Here is a 15,324-nt window from a genome sequence, read left to right on the forward strand (position 1 = left end):
CATGCTCAAGCATTTAAACTTTACTTATTGTGATTTTTATTAAAATAGTTGAATTATTTGAATTGTAAAAACGTGTTTCATATCAAAATGAAGACTTTTTTTTTCAATTGTGTTGATACATTTCACAAGGATAACCAGAAAGAAAATTAGGGGAAATGACTGAAATATGTCTTTTAACAATTCTTTTGTTTTGTTTTGTTTTTTGCATTTTAGAAGTGCATTGTGGAAAATTATTTAAAATTCACCACTTTATCCACCTAATTGTAATATTATGATAAAAGTAAGCTAACTGATAGTAAATGTAATTTTTGTAAATTGTACTTTTTTTCTTTTCTTTTTTTTTTTTTATTGAACATTTGCATGGTAGGGAGGACCTTTTCCAATAAATGCAGGTCCTTTTTTTTTTTTTTTTTTTTTTTTTTTTTTTTACGAACATCAGCTTAATATAAACCTGATTTGTCAATAAGCAGATTTGAATTTGGCCAAGCCAAATCAACAATGGCTGATGTCACATATTCTCGTTCTAATTTTCCTGCTGTTCTATACTGCGTTCAGACAGATGCTTGGTAATAAGTGGTTACATGACATGATGAAGGAGAGCTGTCAGCAGAAACATCATTAGTACATGTTCTTAATTGGTTATATGTTTTTTTAAAGACTCAAATGTCCAAATTTTTTCTCTTTTGGTTGTATGTGAACAATGAACATGAACGCTTTTAAAACACTGACTAGATTTTGCTCCTCCATCCAATGTCCTAGTTTCCCCTGTGTGGAGTTTAAAGATCAGGGCCACTATTGGCCTTTGTGTCCACTCTGTCATTTCAACCTCTCCTTGTCCTTTAACCTAGATGCGTGCATGAAATACAGCCAAAGGACTCTTCCATACTGGGCTTCAAAAATTCAGGCCTGAAATTAGCATAGGCCAGCAGATGCTCTTAGCAAGAGCTCAATGGCCTTTCTGAGGTATTGCCTCAGGAGGAAAAACTAAATTATATTTCTCTCTCTTTTTTTGGCAACAACTCTGGACTTTCACATTTGTGTTTGGTCTCATAAATCTCATTAGGTTTCATGTCTTGTCTTTACACTGCCTTTCTGAGCCAAGGCTGCTGAAACTCCATCTTGTCACTGTAACCCCAAATATTTTGATATTCAGACTGAACATAGACATAGAATATCTAGATATCCTTGTTTATTCTAGCTCACGTTTAAATTTAATACGTTTGAAGCAGTATGCATAGGAATAATTAAGGATGCATTAATGAAAAATCTTTATTTATTTATTTATTTACTATAATTGTGGGCGTTTTCTTTTTTTTTTTACTTTACATTTTTGTATGATTTTAGTTATTTGTTTGTATTTAAATTGTTTTATCATTTATTTCTTTATTTTATTATTATTTAAATTATTATTATTATTATTTTTTTTAGAAATGTAGAAATTAGTTTATCATTTGCTCACCCTCATTTCATTCCTTATTTTACAGATATTCTTCTGTGGAAAACAAAAGGATAAGTATAACAGAATGTTGGTGCTGCTCTTTTTTTTATACAGTGAAAGTGAATGGTGACCAAAAAAGTGTAGCAGTTTGTACAAATTATATGTAATATAATATATAAATTGCAGTGTTTTATTATATTAGTTTTTTTTATTTTTTTTAATATGCGCAATTTCAAATTTTGTGCGTCTTGCATGTTCCAAAAAAAAAGAAAGTCATGCTGGTTTGGAAAATGATCACAGATTTTTTCGGTTTGAACTCTTGAGTACACAACCATATCCATGAATTAATGTGAAGCAGGATTATTGCACCATAATATGACCCATTAGTCAATGAAGATGGAGGCTCACTGACTCTTGCGCATGACTACGTATTCACCACATGCTATATTTATTCCTTCGTTCTTTTTTCTGGTTAGTTTCACCCCTTCATCCTAAATGTATGCAGGTCATGTCAACCATCCAGTAATTTCACCAAGACCAAAAAAAAATCAAAAAAGAAAAGATGCAACAACCATATGGACAGTATAGGGGCTTCAGGCAATGAAGAGGAAGAACCTTGGGCCGGTTCAACTGAATGAAGCAAGCAGGGTCTCAATGAACCCCTCCTTCTTCCCAAAAGCCTCTTCTTCCCCCATGATATCTCACCCTGAAGCGCTGGAGCTCATGAAGACGGTGCACTGGGAAACGAGGAAGGGGGAGGCAGTGGCTGCCAACAGCAGGTGTTGGTCCATCCTTCAGGGAGCAGGCAGCAGGCTGGGTACTGATGTGTGGCGGAGAGAGGGGGCCTGGCAATCTGGTGCGGAAAGGTGCAGCGTCTGGATAGGCAGATAGAAAAGGATTCAGGTTCAGATGTTTAGACAGTACAACCCGCCATCAGAATCAGCCTAATCTTGCTTTTTATAAAATTCTAAGAACATGTTGTCACCTTTGAAGTTTTGTGTCAGGTGAAGGCCAGTGTTTTTTGGCTCTGGTCACTCTATGCTGGATGGAGCGCTATCAGGCTTCTGCAGCTCCACTTGAATGCAGCTTCCAACTGGCCACTGCTGCAATCCCATCATCCTCCTCCTGCCTCTAGGTTTGGCATTTGAGCTAGAAATTGGCCCTTGGCCCCTAGAAAAAAAATTAATGAACAACTGGCTTTGCTCTTGTTGTTTCCCTACTTGCCAAATGCTGCGGATATTGTAGTTTTATGTGTCATTTTAGGCAAAAATATTTTTGTCTGCAATTTGTTAAATTAAATACCTTATTTAGCATACAGAGGTGATTCTAAGAAGGCTATCATAAGTACAAAATGCTCAGAAAAGTATAAATATCGTGGCTGGAATGTGGTCAACACAGCAGCATTGACTGATAGCATGAGTTTGGGGCAGGGCTATCTGTTCGATTGACTAAGTGATTGGGAAACCTGTTCAATAACAGTCATTATTTTTGCAGTAGTATAGTTAGTGACCCTAACATTGCACACTTTAACAAACTAAAAGTTTTTAATTAAAAACTTCTCAAAAAAAACAAATTCTTAAATGTATAGACTATAATATACTTTTTTTGACAGTGGGAGAGGACCAGTTTTTCCATGTTACCATATGAAGATTTGGTTTCTTCAGCAGATCCTCTGAATTACTGATTTATTCATAAAGAGTAATTAAATATCAAGCATCCTGATGATACTGAGATTATTGCAACAATTTAGATTCACTGAAGGGCCAGTGATTTACATTGTTTTAAGGTTCACGCAGTATTAGTCAGTATAAGTCTTAGGATTATTATTTCTTAGGACAAGCACATATACAAAGAGACTTTGAAGATATACAGAAATCAAAAGAGTATAGAGCTTTAAAATGAATGTGGACAGCTCAGATCACTTGAGGAGAATGTGATAAGTATGTTTACTGTTCCAAGTGAGATTTTTAAATGTTTTTGAAAGAAGTCTCTTATAAAATATTATTACAATTTAAATTAATGATTTCTGTTTAAATATATTTTAAAATGTAATTTATTCCTGGGAATTTTTAGCAGCCATTTCTCCAGTCTGATTTGGTGCTCAAGAAACATTTCTAATTTTTATCAATGTTGAAAATGTTTGTGCTCCTTAATGTTTTTGTGGAAACCGTGAAGAACTTTTTGATAAATAGAAAGTTTAACAGAACATTTATCTAAAATACAAATCTTTTTCTCATTGTTAAATACTTTCTCCTGTTCCAGATTAATATACAGAGAGAATCTTTGATTATAGACTTTGCTCAAAAGAGCAGTTTGAGGCATTTTTGAAAGCAGCCAGATCATTACTGGATTTCTCTGGACCACAACGTGACACTTTTTTCTCTTTTTCAATTCTAGGAGAAAGAGTTTATTTTAAGATACAAGGTCTAATAAAAAAAAAAAATCTATCCTATGGGCCGTTAACTCTCAAATTGTGACCACACGCAGAGAAAATATTATTTATAAATCAAAAGTTGCGAAAGAAACAGCTTTGTTCTTTGGCTCCACTCAAGACTCGATGTCAACAAACATTCAGACAAAGGATCCGCACTCAAGACACCGCATGCTATCTCGAGTCATCAACTGAAGGCAAGCCATCCGCACGTTCCAAAATGGCACGGAGCACTAGCACAGTGTCTTTGGCTTTAGAGTTGTTGTGGCTGTCATGTTCAGCAAGAACCATGTGCTGTGTGTAAGACTGCCATATGACGGGGAACCTGTCCAGCTTGAGATGGCTCCTGTCCCATGTGGGCAACCCAACCCCCCTTAGCTATCCCACTTTAGGCTCGTAAGTTTTTTTGTTTATTCTTTTTTGGTACAGCACATTGACACAACAAACAGAATGGGTTTTCACAGCAATTGTGGCCAGGCTGGTTGTGAACAGTGGCTGGCAGCGAACTCACAGTCTGGAACTGGCTGAGGAATGAAATCTGTTTCCGGTCCGCACAGCTCACAGCCAGGTCTTCAACTGTGGCTAATATAACCGTTCCCACACTGTCCGGCCACATTCGCTGCTGTTTCTTATCTCATCCAGGGCCTTGCATCTGCATGGGGTGTTACGCACATGTGTCCAATACAAATTTGTACAGGTATCCATGTGTCCTATTTATACAATTCCCTGCACTAAGCCAACAACGAAACTTGCGTCTTTGGCAACATCTGCTCTTCGTGGCTAAGTTTTCATGTATATATAATAGATGTGTTAGCTCTCTAAATTCTCAGCATGTCAGGCAGCAGCAGACACATCAGGTGACCTGTGCAGCAGTCAAATAAAATTATATCCGCTCCACACACCTCTGTAGATTGGGAGAGTTGAGACCGAAGCACTTGGCAGAAGTCCACAAGATGTCCACCACTAGTGAATACAATCAGGAACAGGAGCAGAAAAACACAAAATGAAAATGCTTTTTGACATTTATGCATTTAGCAGATGCTTTTAGCAAAAGCAACTTACAGTGCATTCAGGCTATACTTTGTTTTGTTTTGTTTTGTTTTTTTACCAGTATGTGTGTTACCTGGGAATTGAACCCACAATCTTTTACGCTCTACCACTGAGTCACAGGAACTTTTTGCATGTGTGTGTGTATGTGTGTGTGTGTGTGTGTGTGTGTGTGTGTGTGTGTGTGTGTGTGTGCGTGTGTGTGTGTGTGTGTGTGTGTGTGTGTGTGTGTGTATGTGTGTGTGTGTGTGTGTGTGTGTGTGTGTGTGTGTGAGTGTCCAGTCAAATTTTACAGTATATTGACACAAATGAATCTGTCATTTGGCAGAAGCAGACAAATTTGTCATATGCCAACATGGACAGGTTGTGCCCTCAAAACCATAAACAAAACTATGCAATGTTTATTTAAATAAATAAATCAAAACCTTTTAGACTATGTTAAAAATGGGTTTCTTATTTAAAATATTCCTGACGTAAAACTAAAATGTTTAAATCTTATATTAGTTTAACACTTAATATTAATGCCCACATTTCTTTAGATATATACGGAAATTAAAAAATATGAATATTAAGTTACACCGAAAACTTCTTTATTTCTTCTTTAAAATCTTTATTTGCTTTTATTAAGTTGTTGTTTGTAATAAAAACATTAAATATTAAGTTTACTTAATGATCAGTTTTTTATCATATTATAATTTCTCATCTTATACTTTATATTATAAAATCTACCTTATAAATTTAAATCATACATTAACATACATTATACAATATTGTTAAACATATATATTATTATTTGTTTTTGTTAATAAAGTATGAATATTAAATTACACCAAAAAATATTTTATTTGTAATAAAAAATATTAAATATAAGGTTTACTTAATGATCAGGTTTTTAATGTACATCAATGTTTTAATTTACATTTATTGTACATTATACAATATCGCTAATAAAGTATATAGGTGATGGCATATGATTTGCTTGCATTAAATAAAAGCCATTATTTTGCTGTCTGTGTTGAAAGCTAAAATAAAAATAACAATTTATTTTTTGCATTTTCTCTTTCCTGGCAACTAGCCCACCAGACATTTGACATTATCACTGATGTATTTGGCTTATAAAATTCATCACCTCCAGGCAAGTCTTCATCCAAATTAAATAGCGTAATGCAAGGTGGGGACCTGGAACATAAATTAATATATTAATCGTGCAGATCAAATCATTGTCTTCAGATTTGCATTTCCGAAATGCTAGCCTACTTTAAGCAGATTTAAATTACAAATACCATAAAGCCAAACCTTCATGCATTTTAAAGTACTTAGTTGTGAACCGAGTAGCTTTCTTGTTTATTTAATCAGGGTCAGACTATAAGAGACGGTCTGAATAAATTAAGCACAATTGCAAGGATTCATCCTGCTGCATTGCCAATGAAGTCCAGCAGAGGGAATCCAAATGCAAAACACCTTAATCGAGGCATGTTCATATAACCATGGCTTTAATGGTAGCAGAGTTTAATTTATTTTATTCATTGAATTAAATGCACACACACACTACCTGTCCATGCACATTCTATCTTATAAGATTGCTCTTGTCTGCTTATTCTAGCTTCAGTCAAAAGCTTCTTTGTACATGAGACCTCCAGGTTACTTGTAGATTTTCTGATGTGCAGTCAACATGTAATTGATTAAATTAACAGAAACATTTGCATAATTGAGTTTTATTCTGTATTTCTTATAGGACTTCAGCTAGGCCCAGAGCATATCCTTGGTGTGTGTGTGTGTGTGTGTGTGTGTGTGTGTGTGTGTGTGTGTGTGTGTGTGTGTGTGTGTGTGTGTGTGTGTGTGTGTGTGTGTGTGCATGTCAGTGGCCAGTCAGTCATTGGGGCTGTATCTGCTGTCACCTTGCATCGGACTCACTCTCTCTGACAGGCTGTACTCAAAACAAGGCGTCTGGACAATGGCCCGAGCTGTCGGAGGAGATGGAAGCATTTGCTGGGAGGAAGACAGTGACGGGGTCACTGAAAATGTATGCAAATTTGACATTTCTTCACTCATTTGCATACATGGCCTTCACATCAGACTATTTAGTTATTTATTTATTTACTTACCCCAAACATTCATAGGCGTAATCATAATCATAAGAGTTGTATGTGTATTACTCACGTATTATTTGTAGCATATGAAAGCAATGGTACCTTGTACATGTTTATATGGGTCCTTTGAAAAGATAACGTGGGTCGCAGTGAAACATTTCCTACAGCACAAGACGTAATATAAATAGATATCAAAATAGTTCATGCAGATACTGGGAGCTATAACGAAACTTTAAAGGATTTTCTAGACATTCAGTTGAGGTTTGTCTCACAATTGTCATTGTCTCTTACGTTTTTGGGCAGGTAACTAACTGTCAACTATCTTAAACATGTTTTAAAACAACACTAAAGGTTTTCGTGATATGTCTGTGATATGTAAATCTATAATATTGTGCGTAATAATGACAATACTTACTTTTTTTTTATTAATGTACTGTCCAATGCAGATCATTACATTAAGGCAAGAGCTTAAGTGGAATAGTGTTGCTATTGTTACCTCGTCAGGCGAATGCTATGTGTGCGTTGTTTTTTTTGTTTTTTTTTAGTCAGTCAAAACCTTTTTGTCATCAATTGATCTAATTTTGTGCCTCTGGAAAATAGTGATATATGACATATTATTATGTTCAATATCAAATTTTTTTGTGTCTATTTGTTAATGAGGAATCAGTGGACACATCAATGTTTTTAGATTGTTGAGTAAAAATGATGGCTTTTATATTAAATTTAAATTTAATTTAATAAAAAAAATTTAATATGTAAATATTTGTATGCTTGTAATGTACCTTTCAAATGAATCTTTTTTACTGGGATTCTGCATTGTCTGTCATTGGTTATTAAGTTATTTGTTTATAGTGTCAACAATTTTTTTTTAAAGTTAAATTACTATTTTACATGAATGCTTTAAAAAATAATCATTAATTTTAAAAGTTATTCATATGTTCTGTAAAAGTTTATCCAGGGTGGCGGCAGTTTATACCTATTTTAATATTTTACATTTTGTGCTATAACAGCTAAATTAACAAATGTTTATATTTCCTATAATAAAACATTGGCTAATGTTTCATTGTGAACATGCTACACTTATATATAAATGTTTCAGTTTAAAAAGTAAATCCATATTTTTTTCACAAAATACATATTCCATCAAAAAAACCTATTAAAAATACAAAAATACATATTATAAACAAAAAATTATGAACAAACATAAAATACCCTTGTGTTCCCTGTTATGTGACGCATTCTGCTTGTGCTGGTGCTCTTCCTGTCCTTACAACATAACACTCTCCTCTCTAATCTAATCAGAATGAGTCAGCCTCCTTGCTTTACGTGGACAGCATAACCTAAGACACATTTACATTCTGCTTGTACACAAATACATAAGCCACCTGACACCTTGAGACACCCAGCGTCTGGATGAAGATAGCGACTAGGTCACCCAGGCTTGGCTTTCCCACGCAATCTGTGCTCGTGGTTTTGGCAGGTCCTCCCAATCCTCCTCCTCCCCTCCCCACCCAGACCCCCTCTTTGCCAGGGCTATGTGTGCTGATCTGAAGTGCCTACCATCCTCCATCATCTCCAATTGAAGATTACACACCTGTCTGGCATGTGTGACCAGCCAGGGACTGAGGCAGAGCCGCGCGGATGGCAGCCAGCTCTGCTCCACTGTCCCAGACCACTCTGATGTCAGCTGGCTGTGAAAGGGAAAGGGCCTTGTACTGACCAGAGACTGTGATAAAGCTTGAACTGGGATGTGACCAGAGCTCTGGACCAACGCCACGCCGCCCTTGTCTGTGCAAGCCGCAACGCCAAGATTCTCCAGCCCTGGAGAGACCGAGTTTGCAACGAAAAGGAGGTGAGAGAGGATGCACAGTACACAAACAAGGCTGTGATTGCATTAGTTATCTTTATAAACTGTAGATTTTGTATGCAGTTCTGTGTCTATAATATTAATTTGCATACTGCAATGTACTGCATGAGTAAATGTCATCTGTGAAAACAAACCTACTGCTCTATGACAACAATTTGATCTAGATTCTTACAATGTGGCTATGTATCCAATTAGTATAAGGCCACACAGCCTATATTTTAGACCAGTTGAAGTTTTATGCATTTCATCAAGATGTATTTGAACGAGACCTGAAAAAACAGAGGCTGAAGCTTCCATTCTCTTTAGGCAGTAAGCGATGAGGCATGACACTAGGACAGTGGCCAAGTTTACTCCAGCCATTCTCTCTAATGCAAAGTTACTGCGCTGCTGCGTCGTCGCGCACTAGAGGAGACACATGGTTACTGTAGCCGCTGGTAAATCTGTGCATGGCTGTCACGTCAGACCTTTATCCAGAACACAACACTTGACTTATGCTGCATCTTTTGTCAATTCAATATATAGTTGAGCACAAATAAGACCAAGAACAACACCCTCTCCACATGAAGTTGTTGGCACACTAGTGTTGTTAAAAACTCCTTCTTTAAACAGCACATGTGACCAGATTTTATTGTAAATGTATATGAAATCTATTACTGATGAACAGTGTCCTAATAACAAGGTCTCACATTATTTAAAGGTGAATTCAATCATTATTTTTTTCTATCAGCCCAAATGGCAATTGATTTACACTGACACCTAGTGTGAATGCAATGTGATGCAAAAGATATTTAAAACCTTTTTTTAAGGAAATAAAAACTTTTTATAGATGCCACTGTAGAAATATACTATTCACAGTCAGCCACGGCTAATTTCATGTGCATAATTGTCCAGTAACATGGGTTTTAACAAGAAGTGAGTATTATTCAGCTGGTCATGTGATCTTAAAGGGGTCATATGATGCGATTTAAATTTTTCCTTTCTCTTTGGAGTGTTACAAGCTCTTGGTGCATAGAGAAGATCTGTAAAGTTGCAAAGACTAAAGTCTCAAATCCATATTCTGTAGATATTCTTTAGATATTCTTTATAAAAGTTAAGAGTCAACCACACACCCCTAAAACGGCTCATTCTAACACGCCCCCACATGTCTATGTCACTATGTGGGAAGATTTACATAACAGCGCCCAAATATTCATGCAAAGAAAGAAGGCGTAACTTTTATTCTCTCTGTTGCCGCCGCTGCCATGTTGTGGAGTCACTGTGTTTTGTTGTGAAAGCGAAACTACTTTGTTTGGCCTTCCAAAAGAGGATACGACTAGAAATCAGTGGTTAAGTTGTATTTCAACACTGTTCCAGAACAGTCCAACCCAAATATTCAGATGTGTGCTGCACATTTTATGGAGGATGAGGACTGTTTCCTGAACCAGTAGCCTGCAATGCCTCTGTGGCACAACGGCTGTTTCTCATTATTGTTTGGAGGAGAAACAATAATGTACATTATATGGAAAATAATAAAAAAAAATAACCTTAAAACTTAAAACAAAATTCACAAAAACAAACACAAAAAAAAACCTAAAATTTATCATATATTGGACTAAATAATAAAACATGTCAACCCCCATGAGATGCCCCACTCCATGTGCAGTAAAATATAACAAAACTTTTTTTTAAGTCTACTAATATGAGGAGTTTTAATAGGGTTATTTTTTGTAGGGTCTATTATTTAGTTTTTGTTTTTTTGAGGGAAAAATATGCAGTGTTCCTTAAGACCATTTAGCAAATATTTTATGTAATTTCTAAAAGTAAACACTATGATTCCTGCTTAAGTTCAACTGAAAAATTTGAGTGAATTTCTTCAAAGTAAAGCGGCCCCAATCTAGAGCCCTGGGGGATCTCATGGGTTTTGATACAGAGCTACAGTGCCAGCAGTCATCTGCTCGTGTCTCTTTTTAACATATACTCTCACCTTCTCAAAATGCCCCTCACCCATACTGATTGGCCTGCATACACTATTCATGAGATCCATAACTGAGAAAACTTAATCTCACTGTACATTAATTACATTTATCCAAATATGAACATGTCATTTGCCAGATAATGGAGGTTGGGGGTTGTTGTTGTTATTTGGTGGGGTGGGAGATCATCTCAAAGGGAAGAGGTGGATGCAGGGTGGCTACCCCGTCTTAACCCTCTAGCACTGAATGCACCGTCGACCCGCTTTTTCATTTCATGTGGAAAAACAAACTAATTACGTGGAAATATGATAATGTATTGTGCTGGAGGAGTCGCCTAAGACTCTCATTAATAGTCTGTGCAACCCTACTTGTTTCCTTGCTCTAATCCACATCTCTCTCTCTCTTATTCTCTCCTCATTCACTCAGCTAACATGCGTTATTTCTCCTAGGGAGTATTGCCCTTTCACGAGCCATGAACATTAGTGACCAGTCTGGGGCATTTTGCATCAAAGTCAACCTCATTTGCATAATTGTGGGATTACTCCCTTTTTACTGCCAGTAATGGTCAACATCTCCCATGATTCCTTAAGACCACCACCCCCTCAATTCCCAAAATTCTCCCACAGCTTTTCTAATACCCAGCATGCAGCAGAATCCCTTACCTGATACCTCAGGGAAGACTGTGGGTATCCCCTCTACAAATTTACTCTTCGTTTATCCCTGATCCTTCCACACATCACACACAATTCATCAGTGCTCATTACATTTGACAAGTCATCACCGCAGGAGCTTGTCAGTTATCCTCTGGTGGCCTATAGACTCGCACTCACACTTTAGGCTTGTTTCAAAGTAACCCCGGTAAGATCCCACAATCCCAAGGTGGATGTTAACATTCAAAGAGCCCCAATTAGTGTTAATACTACAAGTGCTTTTGTTTGATATGCTAGTAAGATGCATTTACTTAGTATAGTCAAGTACCGTAATTCTTCATCCAATGGCCTGTGCATAAAAATTAACTTTTAAAATTAAATGTTCCAAAGCGAGGTTTTCATAGCAGTGCCACAGAAGAACCATTTTGGGTCCCACAAAGAACCTTTTAGTGAACAGTTTCATAAAATTTCTATTTCAAATAAATGCTGAACTTTCTATTCATCAATGAATAATGAAAAAAATGTATCATGGCTTCCACAAAAACTTTAAGCAGCACAGCTGTTTTCAACATTGATGATAATAAAAATAAATGTTTCTTGAGCAGCATATTAGAATGATTTCTGAAGGATCATGTGACACTGAAGACTGGAGTAATGATGCTGAAAAGTCCACTTTGCCATCAAAGGAATAAATTACAGTTATTTTAAATTAAATTGTTAGACTATAAATTGTATTTTTGATCAAACAAATGCAGCCTTGGTGAGCCAAGAGCCAAGAATCGCCAGCCGTCATAGACATTATGCCAGAGTCTTCACCTGTCATAGACACCACACCAGAATCTCCAGCCGTCATGCACATTATTCCAGAGTCTTCAGCCTTCATGGATGCTACACCAGTGTTCCCGGTCATCATTAACGTTGCACTTGAAGCTAGTAAGGCGGTGCCCAGGCAACAGAGACTGATATCCAGTGTGGCAGACCCACCACTGATGTTGGTGCAAGTGGCAGGCATCTAGGTTATCTCTGCGCTCTCAAGCCCTGCAATCTCAGAGGTTCTCCCACCTTCCAATGCCCTTCCATTAATGGCGGTTGCCATTTTTTGTGTCTGGGCCGTTCACACTGGAGGCAGCGTTAATTTCAGTCCATGAGTCCATTCCAGAGACCACTCCAATCCATGAATCTGCTCCAGGATCCTGCCTGCCCTGTCATGGCCAAAGAAGCCATTCCTGAATCCCTTGTCTGCCCTGTCATGGCCAAGGAGGCTGTTCTTGAACCCTCTGCTTGCCCTGTGATGGCCAAAGAGGCCGTCACTGAGCTCTTCACCGGTCCTGTCATGACTCCGCCATGGCTTATGTTCCTCGTCCATTGGTCTGGCCCTCCATCTCCCCCTTTGTTGTGCCTCCGCTCCACCGCCCTACGTCATTGTGTCAAGGACTTCATTTCCCACAAGCCACTACCTGGACTTATGCCTGATTGAACACACCTGTCCCTAATTATCTTGTTATCAATGCCTATATAAGACAGTTTGTTTCTGCTATTGATTGTGAAGTCTTAACATTGTGTCTCACTGCTATCTTGAGTCTTGCTTCATGGTCTTGTTTTTAAGCCTCATAGCCAGGATTGCTCTGTTTTCCTGAGCTTACTATGCCTATGCTTGGACTGATTTTGTGTATGCCCTCATGCCTGTCTGACTACGATTGTGGAATACTCCTTTACATCATTAAACTTCTGCATTTGGATCCTAATCTTCGCCTCCCTTCTGGTCTCATGGCAGAAACACAAAGTAAACTTATCAATTAAAACTTTTTAGTCTTAATTAAGCACCTCTCACTTTTTTGCATCTGTTTCCAACAAGAAATACAATAATCTTTGACACAATCTGTAAGGAAGTGAGGAAAAACACAAAGACTGCATTTGTTCACAACTCGCAAAGTGCAGTGAAAAGGCTGCCATTGGGCTTCAGGGTCAGATACCATGCCAGCATCACCAGTCCTACTACTGTTGATTAGCTGAACGAATGAGGAATATCACCTTATTTGATCCTGTGATCGTAAGGTGTTAAATCAACATCCTCATCCTCCCAGTCTCCAGAGATTATGTAAGTATTACCTGTTAATTAAAAAAGTTCTTCCTGATACTCTTGTGCCAACTTTTCGGAAACTGTTGGTACTTGGTTGATCAAAGCTCCCTTTAAACTCAGTCATTGCACTTTATTATGCTAATATAGGATACTGTCACATATGTTATGTATGAAACCATTTACATTGATTTTTCTACTCTACAAATAGCCAGTTGTCTGTCCCGGCTCAAGCTAACCACATTTCTGCAGCTCACTGGGCATGCCTTTCCCGAATCAACAGTCGAGAAACTACATTTACTTGGTACCAGACAAAAAGTCATGGCCCAAATATGACAGACGCCAAAGGCCAAGGTGGGCACTCGGCCAGTGCCGCTACTGCAAAAGGGTAGCAGTCAGGACACATCAAGAGTGAGTGGACACATCAAATGCCATTAAAACTAAAGCGCATACAAATTGCTGGCATCCTCTCAACTCTGTGGCAGTGTCAAACGTATTTGCAAAGATGACATTGTAAAATAAAGGTGCTGTGTCTTATGCTGCAATACAGCTGCAGAAAGTGAAGGGGTGTAGTACATATTCAGAGCTTGTTTGTAGTTAAACAGTAATAATACTAACAACTATTAGGGTCCACTTTCTATTACCAAGTCCAAATAATATCCTAACATAATAGTTTGCAGATTTGAAACACAATCATTCACAGAGTTTTACATGTCCCATGTTCCTTGCAATTTTGTATTTCAAATATTTTTGTGAATTCAATTAAATTTTCATCATGGGAATATTTCAGATTTTTATTAAGGTTTAAGTTTTATTTTATTTCAGCTTTATTTCAATTACTGATTATCAATAACAGCACTGCTGTAGATTCCATTTGAACCTAGTTATTAATGTAATTAATACAGAACTAAACATAAGGACATGATACACCTTGAAAGTTGTCTTTAAGCAAAGCGACAGGGTATTTTCAGCCAGCAGCTCGGGCTGAGCTGGAAACAAGTGACTGCGATTTGTGTCATGGTCTTGTTAAACATGCCTCAACACATTCTTGATTAAATGCAGCACTGGATTAATTAGAAGCGATGTTTCGGCGCCATCAGCTCTGTCTGCATGCGGCCTCAGATCTGTTAATCAACCACTCACTCAGTCAGAGAGAGAGGGAGTTAGATAGTGAAAATCACCATATTTTATATGTAATTTTCATTTTAAAATCCTCAAAGGATGTTTACTAGTTTATCCTGCCAAAAAGCACCAAAAGAGCAAAAATTAGGCCTACTCAAAGGAATCCAGCAAGTGAGGGGTGCCGTCATTAAGCAGGAAATTCAAGGCTCAAACTAGGGCAGGACAACAAGTTGTATTTTCATTACAGCATGTGTTATACCACTTCAGCTCTCCAGAGACTTTTGATATATGCATGAGAATGTAAGCTCTCCTACAGTCACTGTCAGATCTCATAAACATCTAAAGAAAACAGGAAAAGTAGGTTAAGAACTGATCATAGTGAAGGAGGTATTAGGAGAAATCAGTCTATCTAACTTGCTAGATCAATATAATGGTCAACATTTTTTAGTGATTTGCCACTTTCTGGTAGTTTTGTCATCTTGACTTGTGTCTGGGTCAAATTAGGGCTTCTTATTAAGTTACCAAATAGGTTCAGCTGTTTAGGAGAAGATATGAAATAGACTTTAAGCAAGATCTTAATAATTGTTTTGTTCCAAACCTGCAAAGAAAATCATTTTAAATGTTTTTATACACAGAATATATCACATTTA

The sequence above is a fragment of the Cyprinus carpio genome, chromosome A22, assembly GCF_018340385.1.
Source record: "Cyprinus carpio isolate SPL01 chromosome A22, ASM1834038v1, whole genome shotgun sequence".
NCBI lineage: Eukaryota > Metazoa > Chordata > Actinopteri > Cypriniformes > Cyprinidae > Cyprinus > Cyprinus carpio.